Raw genomic sequence first — 21,966 nt, 5'->3', positions numbered from 1 at the left:
AAGGCAGTGTTCAGAGTCAGGACTCACCTTCGTTCTCTGGGGAGACAATTTCCCATCCTTCCACTATGAATCCTTCACTCCGCTCCGGAATTTCACTTCCCTTTGGGCAGTACTTGGCCAAGGCAGCAGAAGGGCACAATGAGAAACAGGAGGTTACATATGACCACTGGCCTATGTTCCTCCCAACCACAAGCTTCCAGGGCATAGGGCTTACTAGAGAAGGAAGGAAACTTTCTGAAGGGGAGGGGAAAAGAAAACTGTGTGTTTGTGTGTGTGGGGGGGGTGTGTACGTGTGTGTACATGTGCCTTTGTGTGTGTGCAGGCACATCTGCATAGTGTGAAAACTATCAGTTTAAAACACAAAAGAGCAAATTTAACACTCTGGGTTCACTTTACTTTCAAGAAAATTCCAGGTTTGGAAAACTGGACTTCCCTATTCCTTGGAAATCTGAGATCTGAAGGTTCCCAATACTTTAACCTCACACAAACACACAGGGAGAAAGCCTGTTCTTAAGAAAAGAACTAAGTTAGAAATAAAATTCATTTCTTTCCTCTGGCTGTAAAAATGTAATCTAATGTAAATGGCCTTTCCTCAGAGCTCTAATACGTTAATAGACAAGGTAGAGAAGAAAATATAAAATTATAAGATAGTGACAGTTACTTGTCGTAAGTAAAGAAACATTTCTTCACTGGTTGTCAACTCCAAGGCCAATTTTACAATGAGGAAAGAGACAGGTCCTAACAGACCCGTCTTCACTGCCTCATGACCCCACATCCTCCACAGAGGATGCAAGCTGGCTGTAGTGATAACTTCACTGCTACAGTGTCTGCAGTTTAGCTAACAGTTGACTCTGAGTTTTGGTTTGGGGGAGTGGAAAAGCTTATTCATTATGATTCCCACGCCATGTTGTGAACAACAGGTGGCTGGTTTTCCTGAGTTTTCAAGCAGCATGAAAATTTTAGTTGAACTCAGAATATGCTTATCTACTCCAAATCTTTTTTTTTTTTTTCTCCAAATGGGGTGGATGGAAGAATATTGAGTTACTGCTAAGCAGAAGCACAGGCCAGGGGACTGAAGTACTTTATAATGATTATAAAGTTTTTCATTACCATTGTATTTATCAATCATAAAGTTGAGAAAAATATATTTGAAATAGGGAATTCCAAATTTGAGGTGTATCCTTTAATTCATATTTGATCATTTATGTGCCAAACCACTGCTTTTCAAATCTCAAAAAAAAAAAAAAAAAAAAACCAAACCAAACCAGTTACCGTCTAGTCAATTCCGACTCAGAGCGACCCTACAGGACAGAGTAGAATTGCCTCATAGGGTTTCCATGGAGCAGTTGGTGGATTCAAACTGCCAACCTTTTGGTTAGCAGCCGAATGCCACCAGGGCTTCTCCATAGCTCCAGCGTATTCAAACCTCCAGTGTATACAAATCTTGTTAAAATGCAGATTCTGATTCTGTCAAATTAGGGTGGGATCAGCATTCTACCTAGCGGGCTCCCAGACGTTGCCATGGCTGCTAGTCCTTGGACCATTATTTGAGCAGGAAAGTGCTAAACCAGGAATTCTCAAGGTATGGTCTCCAACCAGCAGCAGCAGCATCGAAGAACTTGTTAGAAATGTAAATTTTGAGGCCTCAACTCAAAACTACTGAACCAGAAATTTTGTAGTTGGGGCCTAGGAACCTGCCTTAGCAAGCCCTCCTGATGCTGCTAAAGTTTGAGAACCACTGCAATAAACAATTCTTTCTCTTATTCTGATTACTCACAAATAAACTCATGGAAATCCACAAATGCTCAGTTAGCTAGAATGCTGGGATCCCAGATCTTAAGTGATGGATATGTGGATAAACACAAGAAGCTGCCAGTTTACTCAACATCTTTACCTCCCTCTGTCCCACAGAACCATGAATCAGTGGGAAAAAGGACAAGAGTTTAATTCCAGTCGTTACTTGCTCTCAAGTCAACTCTGACTCTTGGCAACCCTATGTACAATAGAACCAAAAGCTGTCTGGCCCTATGCTGTCTTCACTATCGTTGATATGCTCACGAGTCCATCATTGCAGCCCCTGTATATTCTGAGTGCCTTCCAACCCAAGGGGCTCATCTTCTAACACTGTATTAGACAGTATTCTGTTGTGATCCACAGAGTTTTCATTGGCTAATTCTCAAAAGTAGATCATCAGAACTTTTTTCCTAGTGTATCTTAGTCTGGAAATTCCACTGAAACCTGCCCACCACGGATGACCTTCCTGGTATATGAAATACCAGTGGCATAGCTTCCAGTGGCATAGCAACATGCAAGCCACCACAGTATGACAGACTGACAGAGAGGGGTTGGTTAATTCCACTGCTGATGGCTTACTAATAAACCTTCCTGGACCATATTTTTTTCATCTCTAGAGTGGATAGGATATAATTAAAGTGAGTTTTAGTAACTGTGAAGTATTGTGCAATGTTGGTGGCTATTACGGATGATTGTACACAACGGACATTCTTGCTCTTCAATATCCTGTGAGCTCTCGGTGCTATGCAGAAGAATAAGAGACTCTTCTCCTTTCAAAGTCTTATCCACATGGTGGGCATCATTTCTATCCTCCATGGGAATCTTTTCCATTAATATTTCCTAATCTTTTGTTCTTGTGTTTACCTGACTACCTAAAAGTTCATTTATCTGGAAAGGACATAAAATTATTTCCATTACTCTGTTAGTCAGAGACTGTTTTAAAAGTGCCTGGGATTACAGATGAGGTAAGACACACAGACTTGGAAACAACTGACGTGAAAGAAGAAATTAATTATACACACATTCCAGGGGAAAAACACAGTAATCCATGATTCAAGGCAACACAGAGGGGTTGCACCTGAGGACAAGGTAACCAATACTCTGGAATTCTAAGAGACCTGTTCTGTATGGTAAGCAGGGTGGGGTTAACTAGGTTTCTCAAACCTAGTTAACCTGGGGATTGGATATTTTGAATAATTCTACAGATTCAGAAGGCATAGGGGCTACCCATTGAGTACCTGTCCCAGGGGCAATTAAGGCAGGTACAGAGTGGCCCAGGAGTGTGCTGGAGATTGAACTTATTCAGCTGCTCAAGAAGAGGTACTAACCACCCCTCAATCAGGGTCTCAAAACTGTATCAAGACATTTTAAGCGGGGGGGGGGGAGGGGAACATAGTTTTCAGAGACTTATCATCTGTCTTTGTGCTTTCAGTGTCAAACATTTAAATAACATGTGTTAGTCTGAATATTATGTCATTGTTATTAAAAATTAGAAAGTACAAATAAAAACATTAAATAACCCAGAACCCTCTTACCCATACACAATCACCACCTATATTTTGATATATACCTTTGCACTTATTGCTCTGTGAACACACACACACCCATGTAACCACTGGTTTAAAAAAATTTCCAAAAGGAGATCAGCCTGTACACATATGTCTTTCTATGCCATTAAATACTTTTTTCTTAACATCATTACTAAAGGATGTATAATATTCCATTATATAATCGTATAATAATTATTTTCAACCAATCGATGTGTTAGTGGTTATTTCCAGCTTTTATACTATAAACAATTCTGCAATTAGCATCAACTATCAACAAAAATTGTAGATATTTATGACATTAAATCTGTGCTAGCTGTTACCCACTAGAGACACAGGAGATCCAATTCCAGTGGCTTCTAAAGGGTTGGAGCCTGAGGGCTGCATTTCGGTCCCCATGTATGATCAAAGGCAGTCCCTCTCTGTTGAGCCTCTGATCAGCTGCAGATAACGCTGGAACCAAAATCAGTTCCAATCCCAAGCGCAGGGTGAGAAGCAGACATTTAAATCTGATTCAATTATTTCATTTTGGAGGGACGACCACTAAGATGAGTATTAGCCATTCAGAAAGCTAACGTTCCAACAAATCAAATATTTCCCTTCAAATGTTTTCAAGGTCATTGCTTGGCTAATTTAAAATTTTGTTATATTTATTATATGAAAGAAAGAATCTCAAATTTGGGAAAAGGCAAAATGATGATTGCTTGGTTTATTATTATTATTTATTATTATTTCATGCTACAAGATTCTCAAATTATCTTAACTGATCATTACCTGGAACTCATAAGGAAGATACCTTTGCTGTCACTGTAACTTTCCAAATGTAAAAGGAAAATTTTCCTTTATAACATCACCTGCCTAAGACATACCACAACTGAGTGTTGTGTTTCACCTCAATGATCCCGCTCAGCAGAAATTGTTAAATGGTCAGAAACTCTGAGTGACGTAAAATTAGTAAGTGACAAAACTAGGAGACATCCTGGTTTAGGAGCAGCACATAACTGAAATGTTTTGCTGACCAATGAATAATGCAAATTATTGTAACAAATTTTGCACAGACCTATTGCCTGATTCTGTCTTGCCAAAATGTGAGTTTTCAATCTTTCATTAAATGAATGCCCTTTCAATAGCCTCCCATCAACTCTACCCCTCAGCAAACTGCTTGATATATTTCTTCACTAGTATGTTTCCCCTTGCCTGGCAGTTAATAAAACTCAGCTTTCTTTAATGCCCTGGTGGTCTTTGTTTTATTTTTTGAAACTAAGAATTAGCAATTATTGATTAGCATAAACTGATAAGTTATTGAGCTATAACTTATTAAGAATTTATAGCTGATGATATGGATTTACTGCATGTAGGTTAAAAAAAATCCCATTGCCATCGAGTGGATTTCGACTCATAGCAACCCGATAGGACAGAGTAGAACTGCCCCATACAGTTTCCAAGGAGTGCCAGGTGGATTCGAACTGCCAACCTTTTGATTAGCAACTGTAGCTATTTATGACTACACCACCAGGGTTTCCTGCATGCAGTTAGTATGAATTTATTGTCTATACAATGATAAGCAAACCTATACACGATTTGGAATTTTTTTTTTTTCTTTTGCCATTCCTTCTCCAATAACTATATAAATCCCTATTCTTCAAATCCCCCACCCATTTTTCAGTTTGTCGTAATGTGGGGGCTTGCGTGTTACTGTGATGCTGGAAGCTATGCCACCAATATTCAAATACCGGCAGAGTCACCCATTGGGGACAAGTTTCAGCTGAGTTTCCAGACTAAAACAGATTAGGAAGAAAGACCCTGCTTGCAGTCTGTTTCTGAAAAGACTTAGCCAGTGAAAACCTTATGAATAGCAGCACAACATTGTCTGATGCAGTGGCAGACCTCAGGTTGAAAGGCACTCAAAATGCGACTGGGGAACAAATTATGGATAATATTGTGGAGAATGGGAATTCCAGAACACTTAGCTGTGCTCATGAGGAATCTGTACATGGATCAAGAGACTGTCTTTTGAACTGAACAACGGGATACTGCGTGGTTTAAAGTCATAAAAGGTGTGCATCAGAATTGTATTTTTCACCATACCTATTTTTTTTTTATTCAATACTGAGCAAATATCCAAGAAGCTGAACTATATGAAGAAGAACAGGGCATCAAGATTGGAGGAAGAGTTATTAAAAACCTGCATTATGCAGATGACACAACCTTCCTTGCGGAAAATGAAGAGGACTTGAAGCACTTACTAATGAAGATCAAAGACCACAGCCTTCAGTATGGATTATACCTCAACATAAAGAAAACAAAAATCCTCACAACTGGACCAATGAGCAACACCATGATAAAAGGAGAAAAGATTGAAGTTGTCAAAGATGTCATTTTACTTGGATCCACAATCAACAGTCATGGAAGCAGCAGTCAAGAAGTCAAAAGACACATTGCATTGGGCAGATTGGCTGCAAAAGACCTCTTTAAAGTGTTGAAAAGCAAAGATGTCACCTTGAGGATTAAGGTGTGTCTGGTGCAAATCATGGTGTTTTCAACCACCTAATATGCATGCAAAAAACTGGACAGTGAATAAGGAAGACTGAAGATGAATTGATGCCTTTGCATAGTGGTGTTTGCGAAGAATATTTAATATACCATGGAGTCCCAAAAGAGCAAACAGATCTGTCTTGGAAGAAATACAACTAGAATGCTCCTTAGAAGCAAGGATGGAAAGACTATATCTCACATACTTCGGACATGTTATCAGGAGGGATCTGTCTCTAGAGAAGGACATCATGCTTGGTAAAATAGAGGGTCAGTGAAAAAGAGGAAGACCCTCAACAAGATGAATTGACACGGTGGCTGCAACAATGGGCTCAAGCATAGCCAGAATTGTGAGGATAGGGCAGGATTGGGCAGCATTTTTATGTGTGTGTGCATAGGGTTGTTATGAGTCGGGACCAACTCATGGCACCTAACAACAACAACATGAACAATTTTATACCAAAAAATTAGATTATACAAATGAAATGGAAAAATCCCTAAGAAAACATAAACTTTCTAACTTGACTTAAGAAGAAATAGAAAATCTCAACAGACCTATAACAAGTGAAGAAGTTGCGCAGTAGTCAAACCTACCAAGAAAGAAAAGTCCGGATAGTCTCAACAGGAAACTCTACCAAAGATTTAAAGAATTGACACTAACTCCTCTGAAACTCTTCCAAAAAAGAGAAGAGGTAAAATTTCCTAACTCATTCTATGAGGCCAGCATTACCCTCATACACAAGGCCAAAAAAGACATCACAAAAAGGAAAACTACACACCAATATACCACATGAATATAGACGCAAAATCCTCAACAAAATACTAGAAAATCAAACCCAACTTTAACTTAAAAGGATTATACACCATGTTCAAGTGGGGTTTATCCCAGGAATGCAAAGATGGCTCAACATAAGAAAATCAGTCAATGTTAATACACCACATTAATAGAACAAAGGAAAAAAGTCATATGATCATCTCAATTGAGGCAGAAAAGGCATTTGACAACATCCAACAACCTTTCATGACAAAAAAAAAAGACACTCAGTAAAGTGGGAATATATTTGAAATTCCTCAAAATGATAAAGGGCATTTATAAAAAACCCCACAGCAGACACCATACTCAGTGGACAAAGACTGGAACATTTTCCCCAAAGATCAGCAAGAAGGCAAGGATGCCCACAGTCACCTCTGCTATTTAGCATTGTACTAGAAATTCCATCAGAGAAATTAAGCAATAAAAAGAAATAAAAGTTATTCAAATCATAAAGAAATAAGTAAAATTATCTCTATTCACCTATAGTATGATTAGATAGATAGATTTCCCACAAAATCCACCAAAAAACTATTAGAGCTCATAAATGAATTCACCAAAGTTGCAAGATACAAGATCAACATGTAAAAATCAGCGTATTTGTGTACGCCAACAGTGAATAATCTAACAATGAATTTAATAAAGCAATTTCATTTACAATAACACCTAAAAGAATAAAATAACCTAGGAACAAATTTAACAATGCAAGTAAAAGACTTGTGCACTGAAAACTATAAAACATTGCTAAAGAAATTAAAGAATGCCTAATTAATGGAAAGATATTCTGTTTTCATGGACTGGACAACTTAATATTATTAAGCTGTCAATACGACCCATAGCAATCTATAGATTCAATACCTAAACCTAAAACCTATTGCTGTCGTGTGAATTCCGACTCATAGCGACCCTATAGGACAGAGTAGAACTCTCTCATATGGTTTCCAAGGACAGCCTGGTGGATTCAAACTGCTGACCTTTGGTTAGCAGGTGTAGCTCTTAACCACTACACCACTAGGGTCTCCTAGATTCAATATAATCCCTCTAAAAATTCCAAGAGTTTTTTTTTTAATGAAAAATTCATTCAACTCTCAAATTCATAGTTTTGCAATGTAATCTTGACAAAGGAGAAAAAAGTAGGAGAACTGACACTTCCCGATTTCAAAATGTACTAGGCAGTTAATATAATCAAAATCGTGGTGTTCATCTGAACTTATGATCTGTACTTATCTAAGTACAGATATATTGACCAATAGAATAGAGTTGAGAGTCCCAAAATAAACCCATATATCTATGGTCAATTGATTTTTGAGAAAGGTACCCAGTCATTTCAATAGAGAAAGAAAAGTCTCTAATAAACCGTGCTGGGACAACTGGATCTCCACATGCAGAAGAAGGAAATTGGACTCATACCGCATTAACCAAACCCATGGCCATCAAGTCAATTCTGATTCATAGGGACCTTATATCAACCAAAACCCATTGCCATCAAGTCTATTCCAACTCATAGTGACCCTACAGAAAAAGCAAAACTGCCCCATAGGGTTTTCAAGGCTGTAAATCTTAATGGAAACAAACTGCAACATCTCTCTCCCACGGAGTGGCTGGTAGATTTGAACCACCAACCTTTCAGTTAGCAGCCGAGCACTTTAACCATTCTGCTACCAGAATCCCTTCCCATACCTCACATCATATACAAAAATTAACTCAAAATGAATCATGGACCTAAATTTAAGAACTAAAACCAGAAAACTCTTACAACAAAGTATGTGGGATAAAGCTTTGGGATCTAGCCTTTAACAATGAATCCTTAAATATGAAAAAAAGCACATGTAATAAATGAAAAAATAAATAAATTGGACTTCATCAAAATTAAAACCATATGTGCATCAAAGAAATTTATCAAGAAAGTGAAAAGACAACCTACAAAATGGGAAAAAATATTTGGAAATCATAAATCTGATATTAGTGAACATTAAGGTATACAAGGGACTCCTAAAATGCAATGCCAAAAACAAATGAACGATCCAAATTAAAAATGGGCAAATGAGTTGAACAGTTATTTCTCCAAAGAAGCTATACAAAGGGCCAATAATCACATGAAGAGATCCTCAAAGTCATTACTCTTTATGGGACAACAAATTAAAACCACAATAAGATACCATTTCACACACACCAGAATGTCTATTCATCTGTCAGTTTGTTGTACTGTGGTGGCTTGCATATTTCTGTGATGCCGAAAGCTATGCCACCGGTATTTCAAATACCAGCAGAGTCACCCGTGGTGGACAGTTTTCCGTGAAGCTTTCAGACTACAAGCTGGACTATATGAAGAAGAACATGACATTAGGATTGGAGGAAGACTCATTAACAATGTACAATACGCAGGTGACACAAACTTTCTTGCTGAAAGTGAAAAGGACTTGAGCACTTACTGATGAAGATCAAAGACTACAACCTTCAGTGTGGATTACACCTCAACACAAAGAAAACAAAAATCTTCAAAACTGGATCAATAAGCAAAGTTATGATAAAAGGAGGAAAGATTGAAGTTGTCAAGGATTTCATTTTACTTGTATCCACAGTCAACCAACATGGACACAGCAGTCAAGACATGAAACAATGCATTGCACTGGGCAAATCAGCTTCAAAAAACCTCTTTTAAAAAGTAAGAAAGCAAAGATGTCATTTTGAGGATTAAGGTGTGCCTGACTCAAGCTGTGGCGTTTTCAATTGCCTCATACGCATGGGAAAGTGAATAAGGAAGACCTAAGAAGAATTGATGCCTTCGAATCATGGTCTTGGCTAAGAATATTGAATATACCATGGACTGTCAGAAGTACAAACGACCCTCTCTTGCAAGAAGAACAGCCAAAATGCTCTTTAGAAACGAGGATGGCGAGACTTCCTCTCATGTATTTTGGATGGACAAGCTATCAAGAGGGATGGTCCCTGAAGAAGGACATCATGCTTGGTAAAGTAGAGGATCAGTGAAAATGAGGAAGACCCTTAATGAGATAAATTGACAAAGTGGCTGCAACAAAGGGCTCAAACATAGCTATGATTGTGAGGATGGCACAGGACCAGGCGGTGTTTCATTCTGTTGTACATAGTATCACTATGAGTCAGAACTGACTGAACAGCACCTAGAAACAACAATAGAATGACTATAATCAGAAAAATGGAAAATTACAAGTGTTAGCTAGGTAAAGAAATCAGAATCTTCGTCTACTGCTGGTGGGAATGTAAAATGATGTTGCTGCTGTGCAAAAGTTTGATGGTTCCTCAAAAAACTAAACACGGAATTACCATATGACCCTGCAACTACCCTCCCAGGTATATATCCAAAGATTTGAAAGAAGCAACTCAAACACTTGTACACCAATGTTCATTTCAGCATTATTCACAATAGTCAAAAGAAGGAAACAACCAAGTGTCTATCAAAAATTAAATGGATGAACAAAATGTGGTATATCCATACAATGGGATATTGTTCAGTCACAAAGAGAAATGAAACTCTGATACACGCTCTGATGTGGATGAAGTGGAAAAACACTATGTTGAGTGAAACGTCAGTTGCAAAAGGACAAAAGGACAAACACTGTATGAGTCCGCTTACACAAAATGTCAAGAATAAACAAATTCATAGAGACCAAAGGTTTTTAGTAGTTTTTTTTTTAAAAAAAAAACCATTGCCGTCGAGTCGACTAATTGTTCTTGTTAGGTGCCGTCGAGTCGGTTCCGACTCATAGCGACCCTATGCAGAACAGAATGAAACACTGCCTGGTCCTGCACCATCCTTACAATCGTTGTTATGCTAGAGCTCATTGTTGCAGCTACTGTATCGATCCACCTCAATGAGGATCTTCCTCTTTTCCTCTGACCCTGTACTCTGCCAAGCATGATGTCCTTCTCCAGGAACTGATCTCTCATGACAACATGTCCAAAGTATGTAAGACACAGTCTCGCCATCCTTGCCTCTAAGAAGCATTCTGCCCACACTACTTCCAAGACAGATTTGTTCGTTCTTTTGGCAGTCCATGGTATATTCAATATTCTTCACCAACACCACAATTCAAAAGCGTCAACTCTTCTTCGGTCTTCCTTATTCATTGTCCAGCTTTCACATGCATATGACATGATTGAAAATACCATGGCTTGGGTCAGGTGCACCTTAGTCTTCAGGATGACATCTTTGCTCTTCAACACTTTGAAGAGGTCCTTTGAAGCAGATTTGCCCAATGCAATGTGTCTTTTGATTTCTTGACTGCAGCTTCCATGGCTGTTGATTGTAGATCCAAGTAAAATGAAATCCTTGACAACTTCAATCTTTTCTCCATTTATCATGGTGTTGCTCATTGGTCCATTTGTGAGGATTTTTGTTTTCTTTATGTTGAGGTATAATCCATACTGAAGGCTGTGGTCTTTGATCTTCATTAGTGCTTTAAGTCCCCTTCACTTTCAGCAAGCAAGGTTGTCTCATCTGCATAACGTAGATTGTTAATGAGTCTTCCTCCAATCCTGATGCCCCGTTCTTCTTCATGTAGTCCAGCTTCTCGTATTATTTTTTCAGCATACAGATTAAATAGGTATGGTGAAAGAATACAACCCTGACGCACACCTTTGCTGACTTTAAACCGGTCAGTATCTCCTTGTTCTGTCCAAACAACTGCCTCTTGATCTATGTAAAGGTTCCTCATGAGCACAGTTAAGTGTTCTGGAATTCCCATTCTTCACAATGTTATCCATAATTTGTTATGATCCACACAGTCAAATGCCTTTGCATAGCCAATAAAACACAGGTAAACTTCCTTCTGGTATTCTCTGCTTTCAGCCAGGATCCATCTGACATCAGCAATGATATCCCTGGTTCCACATCCTCTTCTGAAACCATCCTGAATTTCCAGCAGTTCACTGTCAATATACTGCTGCAGCCGTTTTTGAATGATTTTCAGCAAAATTTTGCTTGCAGGTGATATTAATGACATTCTTCTATAATTTCCCCATTCGGTTGGATCACCTTTCTTGGGAATAGGCATAAATATGGATCTCTTCTACTCAGTTGGCCAGGAAACTGTCTTCCATATTTCTTGGCATAGATGAGGGAGCACCTCCAGCACTGCATCTGTTTCTTGAAACATCTCAATTGATATTCCATCAATTCCTGGAGCATTGTTTTTCGCCAATGCCTTCAGAGCAGCTTGGACTTCTTCCGTCAGTACCATCGGTTCCTGATCATATGCCACCTCTTGAAATGTTTGAATATTGACTAATTCTTTTTGGTGTAATGACTCTGTGTTTTCCTTCCATCTTCTTTTGATGCTTCCTGTGTTGTTTAATATTTTCCCCATGGAATCCTTCACTATTGCAACTCGAGACTTGAATTTTTTCTTCAGTTCTTTCAGCTTAAGAAATGCCGAGTATATTCCTCTCTTTTGGTTTTCCATCTTCAGCTCTTTGCACATGTCATTATAATACTTTACTTTGACTTCTCAAGAGGCCCTTTGAAATCTTCTGTTCAGCTCTTTTACTTCATCAATTCTTCCTTTTGCTTTAGCTGCTTGATGCTCAAGAGCAAGTTTCAGAGTCTCCACTGACATTCATCTTGGTCTTTTCTTATTCAAATGTTCTTATTCAAATTTACGCACCAACCACTAGGGCCAAAGATGAAGAAATAGAAGATTTTTATCAGCTGCTGCAGTCTGAAATTGATCAAACATGCAATCAAGATGCATTGATAATTACTGGTGATTGGAATGCAAAAGTTGGAAACAAAGAAGAAGGATCTGTAGTTGGAAAATATGGCCTTGGTGATTGAAACAATGCCGGAGATCAAATGATAGAATTTTGCAAGACCAAAGACCAATGACTCCTTCTTTCACCAACATAAACAGCGACTTTATACACGTGGACCTCGCCAGATGGAACACACAGAAATCAAATTGACTACATCTGTGGAAAGAGATGATGGAAAAGCTCAATATCATCAGTCAGAACAAGGCCAGGGGCCAACTGTGGAACAGACCATCAATTGCTCATATGCAAGTTCAAGCTGAAACTGAAGAAAATCAGAACCAAAATATGACCTTGAGTATATCCCACCTGAATTAGAGACCATCTGAAGAACAGAGAAGATGTATTGAACAGTAGTGACCACAGACGAATTGTGGAATGACATCAAGGACATCATCCATGAAGAAAGCAAGAGGGCACTGAAAAGACAGGAAAGAAAGAAAAGACCAAGATGGATGTCAGTGGAGACTCTGAAAAAATGGGGCTGGGGGGGAGGGGGAAATAAGGGTTATTGCTTAAATGATGCTAAGTTCCTGTTTAAGATGATGAAAAATATTTGCAGTTACATAGTGGTGAATGGTTGAACAACATGATGACTGTAATTAATGACACTGCATTGTGCACTTTAAAATGATTACAGTGGAAAATGCTATCTACATGTATATATATGCCATATGGAATCCCTGGTGGTGCAGTGGTTAAGAGCTGCTAACCAAAAGGTCAGCAGTTCGAATTCACCAGTCGCTTCTTGGAAACCCTGTGGGGCAGCTCTACACTGTCCTATAGGATGGCTATGAGTCAGAATCCACTCGATGGCTGCGGGTTTGAAGTTTTGGTTTATACATATTTATGCTACGTAAATATATTAAATATATGCTAGATATATATTACATGTATACATGTGTTACATATGTAGCATATATATAGCATATATAAACCAAAACTTCAAACCCACAGCCATCGAGTGGATTCTGACTCATATATGGAAGCCCTGGTGGCATAGTGGTTAAGCGTTATGGCTGCTAGCCAAGAGGTCAGCAGTTTGAATCCATCAGGTGCTCCTTGGAAACTCTATGGTTCAGTTCTAGTCTCTTCTATAGGGTCACTATGAGTTGGAATCCACTCGACAGCAGTGGGTTTTTATAAATATATATATTACCCACAACAATTTTTAAAGTCTATGGCATTCAAAAAAGCAATCAAAGGAAACAAAATTATAATATTAATAATAAATTAAAATATTATTTATTAATATTGATGCCAAGATCACCAACAAAATATGTGCAAACCAGATCTAGAAACATATTTTTCCAAGGAATGGAGTAGTTCACCGTATGAAAACCAATCAATGCAATACACCACATTAGTAATATGAATACATTTTTAAAAATTACCTTCTTAATTGGTGCAGAAAAAACAATTGACAAATTCAACAGCCTTTTTATGATAAAAACACTCAATAAGCTAGGCATAGAAGGCAATTTCTCAATATGATAAAAGCATGTATGAAAAACCCACAGCTGATAGTGTACTAAATAGTGAAATACTAAAAACTTTCCCTCTAAGATCAGAAACAAGACAAGGATGCCTGCTTTTCCTCACTTCTATTCAACATTGGAAGTTCTAGTCAGAGCAATTAGGCAAGGAAAAAATAAAAAGCACACAGATTGGAAAGGAAGAAGTAAAATTATCTCTACCCACAGATGACATAATTCTATATATTTAAAATCCTAAAGAATACACACACATACACAAAGCCTGTTAGAGCTAATAAAACAAGCAAAGTTGCAGGATACAAAATCAAGTGTAAAATTCAGTCGTGTTTTTATATTACAATGAACAATCCCAAAAGGAAATTACAAAACCAATTCCATTTTACATAGCATCAAAAAGAACAAAATAATTAGAAATAAAATTTAACCAAATGTGTTCAAGACCTCTACATTGAAAACTATAAGTATGCCTGGAAGGTATTAAAAAAAAAAAAAAAAAACCATACCCATGGCCATCAAGTCAATTGCAACTCGTAGTGATCCTACAGGACAGAGTAGAACTGCCTCATAGGGTTTCCAAGGAGCCGCTGGTGGATTTGAACTGCTGACCTTTTGGTTAGCAACCTAGGGCTTAACCACTGTACCACCAGGGCTCCGAAAGGTATTAAAGAATACCTAAATAAATGGAAAGATACCACATTTTCATGGACTGGAAGACTTAATATGTTTAAGATGGCAATACTATTCAAAGCGATCTCCAGATTCAACACAATATTATCAAAATTCCACCAGCCTTTTTTTGCAGAAGTGGAAAAACTTGTGCTAAACTTCGTATAGTATTGTAAGACATCTCAAAAAGCCAAAACAAAATTGAAAAAAATTAACAAAGATGGAAGACTCATACCTCCAGATTTCAAATCTTACTACGAAGTTACAGTAATCAAAACAATGCAGTACTGATACAGGATAGACATACAGATCAATAGACTAGAATTGAAAGTACAGAAATAAATCTATACATCTGTAGTTAATTGATTCTTGACAAGAGTGACAAGATCCTTCAGTGGGGAAAGAACAATCTCTTAAACAAATGTTGCTGTGGTAACTGGATAGCCACATGTGAAAATATGAAGTTAGTCTAATACCTCACATGATACAAAAATTAACTTCAAAAAGATCAAACAATTAAATGTAAAAGCTAAAACTATAAAAATATTTAGAAGAAAACATAGTGACAAATCTTCATGACCTTGGTGGCAATCGATTCTTAGAGATGACACCAAAAGCACAAGCAAAAAAAAAGACAAAATATATAAATTGGACTTAACCAAGATAAAATAAAATGTTTGAACACTAAAAGACACTATCAAGATAGTGAAAAGACAGTCCATACAATGGGAAAAAAATATTGGCAAGCCACGTATCTGATAAGTGTCTAAAAACCCAACCAGAGTTTGGTCTGATAAGCTACCCTACAGGACAGAGTAGAACTGCCCCATAGAGTTTCCAAGGAGCGCCTGGCGGATTCGAACTGTCAACCCTTTGGTTAGCAGCCATAGTACTTAACCACTACGCCACCAGGGTTTCCTGTTATAAGTGTCTAGAATATATATATTAAAAAAAGGGCAAATGATATGAATACATATTTTTTCAAGAGATATATAAATGACTAGCAAGTACTTGAAAAGATATTCATTTAAGAAATTCCAAAAAACATTTCAAAAACAAACCAGAAAAATGGAAATCACAAGTGTTGGCAAGCATGTGGAAAAACTGGAACATACATTGCTGGTATGCTGGTAGGAATGTTAATTTTTCAGTCACTGTGGGAAACTGGTGATTCCTCAATAAGTTAAACACGGAATTAACATACGACCCAGTGAGTCCACTCCTAGATATATACTCAAAAGAATAGAAAGCTGGTGCTCAAACAAAAACTTCTACAAGAATGTTCATGGTAGGATTAATTGCAATAGCCAAGAAGTGGAAATAAACCCAAATGTCCATCAGTGGGTCAATTGATAAACAAAATGTGATATATACATACAATGGACAACTATTCAGCTATGAAAGGGAATGAAGTACTGATACATGCTACATGGATGGACCTTGAAAGCATTGTATCAAGTGGAAGAACCCAGACACAAAAGGCCACGTATGGTATGATTCCATTAATATGAAATACCCAGAATTGGAAAATCCATAGATATAGAAAGCAGATGAGTGATTGCCAGGGTCCAGGAAAAGGGGGCATGGGGAGTAACTGCTTAATTGGGATAGGATTTCTGTTCATAATATTAGTAAAGAAAAATTATGGAACTAGATAGTGGTGATGGGTGCACAGTATTATGAATGTTCTTAATGCCACCAATTTGTACATTTTATGTTATGTGATAGACCTGGCAAATTTTATATTATGAGTATTTTACCACAACTAAAAAAAAAACTAATTCTATGTAAAAAAAAAAAAAAAAGTCCTATAGCAGCATGTACCAAAATCACGATTATGATCAATTATTTAAGACTCTTTCCCCCAGCACACGAGAAATCTTTCATAGAGAGACCTGATCCTTATGCTCTGTGAACTGTGTTTGGCATCATAAAAACCTAAAACAACACTTCACTTAATTAAAAAAAAGAATTTATTTCCCTTTTACACAACAACTTTGCGTATGTATCATTCAATATTTTGTGTAATGAAAAATTGTGCATAATTATTCAATAGGGGAAAAATCCACAAAGCTTCTTTATCCTCCAACTTCACTCCCCTGGTATACAGCATCACCCCCTGTCTCCCTATTTAATACTCCAGGGGAGGGGATAAAATGAACATTATATGATTACACACACACACCCATTGCCGTGGAGTCAATTCCGACTCATAACGACCCTATTGGACAGAATAGAACTGTCCCATAGAGTTTCCAAGGAGTGCCTGATTACATGGTCTTTATGCCACACTTGGTCTTTGGAGGTCAGCATAAATTTTCTCATTTTGGAAACCCTGTGAGCCATCTTCATTCCTTATGCTACCAGGTTTTTAAGAAAAAAGTAAGTGATTTTTCCTAATTCAACCTCATTCTGTTTTAAAGACTTCGTAATGTGTCCTTCAGGCATGCATTGGAACAGAATACAGCACTTCTACCACCAATGACTTAACGGTTTCCAATGTTTTCAGGGCTTCAGAATCCTGGGCTGCTCCCTTCTTTTAAAAGCCCCCGAAAAACAAAGTCGTGTGTACTGAATTCATGGATGTTATCAATACCTGAAGTAAAACATTATCTGTTATACAAATTGTCCCCCTGCATAAAGGAAAATGACTCTACAAGCTCACCACAAGTAAGTCATAATCTTGTGTTTGTATGTTTCTTTTTCATGGTATTGGAGAAAAAACTGAGGATCACGGAACTTCTGGTAATTCCAATTAAGATTGATGGAATCTGATCTGTTTAAGTGATTCGATCTGTTATTCTTTCAGTCTTGGTGTTTTAGCAGTTTGCCAACATCTAGGAAGGTGCCCTGGTGGCACAGTGGGTAAGCGCTCAGCTGCTAACTGAAAGGTCAGCAGTTCGACCCCACCAGCCACTCCATAAAAGACAAGACCTGGCAATAGGGTGCTTCAGTAAAGATAGCAGCCTGAGAAGCCCTATGGGGCAGTTTGCCTTTGTCCTCTAGGGCCGCTATGAGTCAAAATTGACTTGATGGCACACAACTACATCAAGGCTAGAGCTTTTGACTGTATAATTAAATCATACAAAATTTGGTTCTGAGACTTTCCCATAACTTTCACTATGCCATTTTTCTTTGTCGTTAATGGCACAGTACTTGGGTTAGAGTTTCGTTTTGAACAGCGAGCTTTTATTGCGGTACTTTTGATGAATCTATGTGGATAAGTGGGCCTCTTCTTTTACTGGGAATGTTATCTTTGTATAAAGAATCTGGAGATCTGTCCTATAGTTTCAGTGCTTCCACTGAGCAGCTCTGCATCTTTAGGTAAACCACGAAACATTTCTAGGAATAGAGTCAAAGCAGATTGTCACAAAAGTTTCTCCCGAAAAATTCTACTGAACTATTTGTTAAGACATCAATGACAATATAGTTTCCATCTATTGGAGACATTTATGCATTTTCTGCATATCACCAGCTGAGTCAACAAAGATTCTGTCCTTATGAGAGGGGACTCTGGCCCCCACAGGTGGCGATACAATTCTCAGTTTAGCCTTTAATTTCTTCTATACCCTCATCAGGTCATCTGTGGTGACTCTATATACAGAGCAATCATTTTGACCCGTCTTGACTCAGGAGCACATGGCTATCACAATTCACCTCTTCTCTCCACATCCACCTTAAGAAAGCACTCATGTTCTAACAGCTCATGATTATCTCCCTGATTTGGAGGGGCTTGGAACGTATCTCCTGGATGCTTTCTGTCAGAATATCAGTGTGCAAATCAAATGATTTTCTCAAAATTCTGGTGCAAGGAAGTTCACGTTAGTACAGCAATTCCATGTCTGAATTTTGGCAAATGTGTGACACTGTCTTAGCCTCATGTCAATCTAGGCAAAATGGAAATACTACATGTATTCTGAAATACTGGGAATGCACGTGTGTGTGTTCATGTTTGTTACATTTGATTCACTTCCATTTATAGATATAGGTAAGTTATACTCCCTGCGATTTTTAAAGGACTGACAAATTCACAGCTCAAATGACTGGCCCCCAAACCCAGATGAACAGTATTTATAATGAAATTATTTTTCCTTTTTAAAATTCAAGGAAGAATAAATAAATGTTTTTTTCTAAAGAATACTTCAAAGATTTTCAGGAGTATCTTAAGTTGATTGAGATTGTCCATTTTTTCCATCAGGGTTTCTGGGTCTGCACCACTGCCCCTGCTAGGTCATATATATATATTTTTTTTTTCACCGTTACCAGAGCAAAGGACAGTCTGGGTCACCTCTGCATTATTATGGAAGTTCCAAGAACTCTTTCTCAACAACTTTACTGGAAGATTGGAAGATTAAGATGGATGATCCTAAACTATGCTGCTGTATTACCTTAGTCCTTCCTCTAACATAGCACATGACAGTCAAATGGTTTGTTCCAAAATGTGTTGACTAGATGAATTCTTATAAGGGGTCTCTGGTATCAGATAAGGAGCCATGGTGACAGAGTGGTTAAGTGTTTGTCTGCTAACCAAAAGGTTGGTAGTTCAAACCCACCAGCTGCTCCATGGCAGAAAGATGTGGCAGTCTGCTTCCATAAAGATTATAGCCTTGGAAACACTTTGGGGCAATTCTACGCTGTCCTATAGGGTCAGTATAACTTGGAATCAACTTGACAGGAATGGGTATATTGGACACTCTGCTAAGCACTGGGGACCCAAAAGTAAGCAAAGTAGACAGACGGTTGTGGTTCAATGGAACTTATAATTTAGTGTAATGAGACAAGAAACAAACACAGTAAATTAAGAGTAGCGTATGATAAGTAATATGAAAAAAATAAAAACAGGAAATGGGGAAAAGGGAGATGAGAAGGTTTTCAATATTAAAAAGCCAGTCTGAGAGGGCCTCAACAAGGAAGTAATTTTAGAAAAAACAGCCTGCAGAAGTGGATACAGTTAGCCATGCAGATAACTCATGTTGGAGAAAAGAACCACAAGTATGGGAAACAGCAAATGCAGGCTTGTAGCATAACAATGAGTTAAGCACCCAAGGGATATGATCATATTATAGCTTAATATAGTCCCCGGTTGTTGTTTAGAGAATAATTTCAAAATGGGCAAGGGGAAAGTGAGAAGACTTAGGATATTATACCAATAATTCAGGGGATAAATATGGATGTATGAGCCAGGGTAGTATCAAGTGGGGAGATTCTGGACGTATTTAAAGATAAAGCAAATAAATGTTGATAATCACTGCTGTGAGAGAAAGAGACATGTCAAGTAGGACTCAGCGTTGGGAAAAGGCACACATGACATATCATCATCTACAGAACTGAATCCTCATTAGTAATCATTTATGTTGGCTCCAGATGTTGGAACTGTAAGCAATATTTCAATTTTAAAAAGTCAATGCCAACAGCTTTGCCGGAATACCTATTATTTCCCTCAGGCAATGAATATTTTCAAATCTTTTTATATACAGCCCAAACTGGCCTTTAGAAAAGTAATGCAATCCTGGTGCAGTTGAGGATACTTTCAACAGCAATGGGTACATAATTATTTTTATCTTGCTAACATATAATTGCTACATTTCTCATATCCTCTGCACCTCCCCATCCACCCACAGGTAGTGATATTGCCCCATTCCCAGCTGTGTCTGATGATGGGAAGAGTCAATGTTAGTTCTCCAGAAGTCTTCATCCTCCTTGGCCTCTCTGCATGACCCTCCCTGGAACCTGTCCTTTTCATGCTTGTCTCTATTTTTTATGTGGTGTCTATTGTGGGCAATAGCATCACCATTCTGGTCTCATGCATGGATGTGCACCTCCATACTCCCATGTACTTCTTTCTCACTAGTCCCTCCTTCCTGGACATTAGCCTCACCACAAGCATTGTCCCACAACTCCTGGTCAACCTGTGGGGACCACAGAAAATCATAAGCTATTCAGGGGGTGTGGTCTAGTTCTATATCTCCCATTGGCTGGAGGCAACAGAGTGTGGTCTCCTGGCAGTCATGTCCTATGATCGCTATGCTGCCAACTGCAGGCTGCTCCACCACACTGTTACCATGCATCCACAGCTTTGCATGGGCCTGCCTTTGCCTCATGGCTTGGGGGTCTGATCACCAACATGGTGGGCTCCACACTCAACACGCTGCTACCACTGTGCGGGAACAATTGCATCGGCCACTTCCTTTATGAGATGCCCCTCATTATGCAACTGGCTTGTGTGGACACCAGTCTCACTGAGATAGAGATGTACCTAGCCAGTTTTTTTGTCCTTGTCTTGCCTCTGAGACTTATCCTGGTCTCTTATGGCCACATTGCTACAGCTGTGTTGAAGGTCAGATCAACAGAAGGGTGAAGGAAGGCATTCGACATCTGCTCTTCCCACGTGGCAGTCGTATCCCTGTTTTATGGGAGTATCATCTTCCTGTATCTCCAGCCAGCCAAAAGCAACTCTCATGAGCAAGGAAAGCTTATAGCCCTCTTTTACACCGTGGTCACCCTAATGCTGAACCCACTAATTTACACACTGAGGAACAAGGATGTGAAGATAGCACTCAGCCACATTTTATTAGAGAACTGCTGCGGTTTTACAGGAAAACGAGGCTATATTTAGAGGCTCTAGCCTTGTTTAGGGATCCCTGCTGGTGCAGCAATTAAGAGCTCAGCTGCCAACCAAAATGTCGGCAGGCTGAATCCACCAGCCACTCCTTGGAAACTCTATGGGGCCGTTCTACTCTGTCCTATAAGGTCGATGTGAGTCAGAATCGACTCGATTGCAAAGGGGTTTTGATTTAGTCTTATTTAGGAGGAAGAATGAGTTTAAAGATCCTAAAATTGATTTTGGAGGGCAGGATATTTGGGTTGTCTATTCTGTTCTAATTAATGCTTGACTTCAATGTAGGCAGCACCATGAAATGGACCGTGTTCATGTACTACTTTAAGACCAAAATGAGAAAACATTTTCTATTTTTATATTTTATTAACTGCTTATAATAATGTCTTCCATTTAGGGTAGCTAAACTGTGGGAGGTACTTTACATTGTTTTCACTGTGTGTAACAACTCAGTGAGTAGGTATTATTAACCTCACAGATTTTAGGTAATTACAGAGCTATTACATTTTTATACTGAGACAGATTCAAGCCTAGATCTACCCATCCATAGACCTGCCTGCCCTTCTTCCTGAAACTTCTTCAGGATGAGAAACTAAACATGAAAAAGTCTCGAGTAGAAGTTTGAGTTGCTTTGCCAACAAATCAATAGCTTCATCAATAGTATGCCTCACTGATTTATCTATAATTTTATTTTTCTACTCAGATCTAGACCTT

General features: G+C 38.4%; 1 pseudogene; it reads left to right on the top strand.

Annotated features, from left to right (window-relative positions):
* Positions 1-20,290: 20,290 nt before the first annotated feature.
* LOC126059441 (olfactory receptor 2C3-like) lies at positions 20,291-21,252 on the top strand (annotated as a pseudogene).
* Positions 21,253-21,966: the final 714 nt, after the last annotated feature.

The sequence above is a fragment of the Elephas maximus genome, chromosome 16 (assembly GCF_024166365.1).
Source record: "Elephas maximus indicus isolate mEleMax1 chromosome 16, mEleMax1 primary haplotype, whole genome shotgun sequence".
Lineage (NCBI taxonomy): Eukaryota > Metazoa > Chordata > Mammalia > Proboscidea > Elephantidae > Elephas > Elephas maximus.
Note: the sequence above shows the minus strand (reverse complement) of the source record. Positions and strands in the feature narration are given on the sequence as shown.